Consider the following 3,014-nt stretch of genomic DNA (forward strand, 5'->3'; position numbering starts at 1 on the left):
ACGGCTATTTTAGCCTTTCCTAACAATAAAATTATCAATTGACATTTACTCTTTTTTTAACGGTGAATCTAAATCCACACATAAATCCATGTTTAGTGAACAATTCTCCGTATCCGTTGAAAATAGTTCTCAAAAGCACGAAAAGAGCCGACAGACGAACAGTCAGAAAAACAATGAAACACTGTTTCTCTCTGTTCATAAAATGGACATTTTTTCTTCCTCAGCAGGATTAATAACAGAAACACAAGAGTTTACAGCTACAATACCATGAAGGATTCTTCATTGTAAATCTGCAGGTTTTTTCGTTAGAGGAGGCTTATATATATATGATTTCCATTCAGGCTTGAATTCAGGTTTTAAGGAGAAATTAGTTCTTCATACTGTGTCACTGCATCCTTTCAGTTTGTGTTGATTGAGAGTTTTTACAATCATCCTATAGATATCTTTTCCAGAAGCTCCTTCTAGGGAGATTCCTTTATTGTCCACCGAATCCAAAAAAGGGCCAGAGCAGTTCTTTATCCCAGGAAACAGTCTAAAGGATGGAAAAGATTCCAAGTGATTTGGTGACAAAGAACCTTCATGATAATCAGTCAAAAGTGAACATTGATGTTCACTAACTTTTGCTCCCAGTAGCACAAAAGCTGAACGACAAGTCAAACTGATTTTATTCTCAAAAAAAAGCAGCGAGCTTAACAGGATCATCCAGACGAGGTCCAGCCAGCTCCACCACCCTCCCAAGGTAATAAACTTTGCAGTGTGGAGCAGTTTGGGGCAGGTTGTTGCCCCCCAAAGAGAATCCAACAAACTCCCAAACAGAACCGGTTCCTGAAGCAACCAGTGCAGAGACTCAGCCTGATGCTGTCTATCCTTCCTCAGCAAAGACCACACAGAGAAAATACTGTTATAAAAACTGGAAGAAGAGAAGAGTTAAAGTTACTGGAGTCCATCAGAAAGAGAGGCAGATCCAGACTCCTGCCACCAAATCTCTGAAGAATGCAACATGACATACTCCTCCACACCAGATCTGCAGGTCCTGTGAGCAGTCTCTGAATAAAATGAAAACAAAAAGCAGCACCTCTGCTGGCCAGGTGGACCAGGCCTTGACCACCTTCTTCTCTCTGCAAAAACAGGATACTTTGAGGAATCCAGTGAAGTTTATCCCCTTAAAAAAATCTACCAGAACCCTTTAAACTTTTGATAAAAGAGAAATTGGAGGATCAACACACATCAACCGTTGCCACATGATGGAAGAAACTAGGTTATTAATGACAAGAACTCGTCCTCTATATGGTATTTTAGGTAAAATCCACTTCCACTTCAAAAGTCGACCCTTAACATCCAATACATTGTCCCATTTTTTTTGCACAACAGTTTCATTACCCAAGAACACACCTAAATATTTAAGGCCACCCCTTTTCCACACCAAGCCACCAGGCAGACTGAGTTGATCCCCCAACAGACTTCCTACAGTTATAGCCTCACTCTCTTTCTCCAGTTTACTTTTGCAGAAGAGATACAACCAAAATGAAAAACACTAAAACATTAATATCTTCCTGTGTGTTTAGAACTATTAAATCATCGGCTGACTATTTTAAAGAGACATCACACCCAGGAATAGAAACACCACATAAATCTTTATCAGCTTATGAAGCAAAGGTTCCATTGTCGAAGAATAAAGCATCCCTGATAAAGAACAGCCTTGCCTCACACCTCTTAAAACATTGAAAGGAGCACTTAAGCCTCCAGTTATTTTAAGAACACTCGCAATGTCATGATATCAAACCTGGATCATAGCTATGAAACCAGAGCTGAAACCAAAAGCAGCCAAAGTTTGCCACAAATACTGGTGTTCAACCCGGTCAAAAGCTTTTTCTTGATCTATAGAAATCAGACCAATATCTAAGCCCAATGAGCTGGAGATTTCCAAAACATCCCTGATTAAAGTGACATTATCACTTATCAGCCTGCCAGGCACACAATACGTCTGGTCTCTGTGAATAACTGTAGACAAAACTTCTCTAAGTCTGGTAGCCAGGACTTTGGAAAATATCTTGTAATCCGTAGAGTGTAAAGAGACTGGTCGCCAGTTCCTTAGACCCTGTAAATCTCCTTTCTTTGTAAGCAGAGTAACGACTGCCCGTCTGCAGCTCAGAGGCAGCCAACCTCTTTGCAGGCTGTCTGTGATCACGTCCAACAAGTCCTCGTCAATCAGAGACCAGAAGGACTTGTAGAAATCAACAGGAAGACCGTCCATGCCAGGGGATCTACCATTCTTTAGGCTCATCAAGGCAGCATGCAAATCATGCAGTGTGACCTGAGCCTCCAGTTTTCAATTGGCTTCAGCATCCAACCGAGAAAGTCCTTCATAGAAACCATCGCTCACAACTGGATTCACCAAATGTTCACCCTTAAAAAGATCTTTATAGAAGACCTGACAGCAAACTTCCTGATCTCAGAAGAACCTGAGATAGTAGAACCACAGTCAGTCTTTAGGGAGTGAACAATCTTTCTTTTCCCATCTCTGTAACACTTAGGAAACGTGATCTGACCAGGGCTCCTTTGGCTGTTGTGCCAAACAGGTTGGCCAGAACGGCCTTTTTAGCTTTGAGGGAATCTAAAAACCTTTGGTTTCCTGTAGATGCTGCCAAACCCTGCAGCTCTACTATCTGAGTCTCCAAGTCATTTATAGATCTTGTTATGTCTCCAGTGACATTGCGACTGAACTGTTGACACAACTGCTTAATTTGTCATTTACCATAATGCCACTATTGTTGGACACAAGAAAAAAAATGATTTTGATTGTTTATGACTGATCCAAAAATACTCAAAAGCTTTTCTAAAAGCTCTATCGTTTAAAAGAGCTTTATTAAAATGCTAGTAGACTCTGTAAACAAACATTTTTAATAAATACAGAGCAGCAAATCAGACAGTGATCAGAAAAACTAACAGGAGTTATTTGACAATTCTTAAAGGAATAGTACACCCAAAACATGATTAGCCTTCATTTTCTACTC

Source organism: Cyprinodon variegatus, unplaced genomic scaffold (genome assembly GCF_000732505.1).
Source record: "Cyprinodon variegatus isolate N-32 unplaced genomic scaffold, C_variegatus-1.0 Scaffold1657, whole genome shotgun sequence".
Taxonomy (NCBI): domain Eukaryota; kingdom Metazoa; phylum Chordata; class Actinopteri; order Cyprinodontiformes; family Cyprinodontidae; genus Cyprinodon; species Cyprinodon variegatus.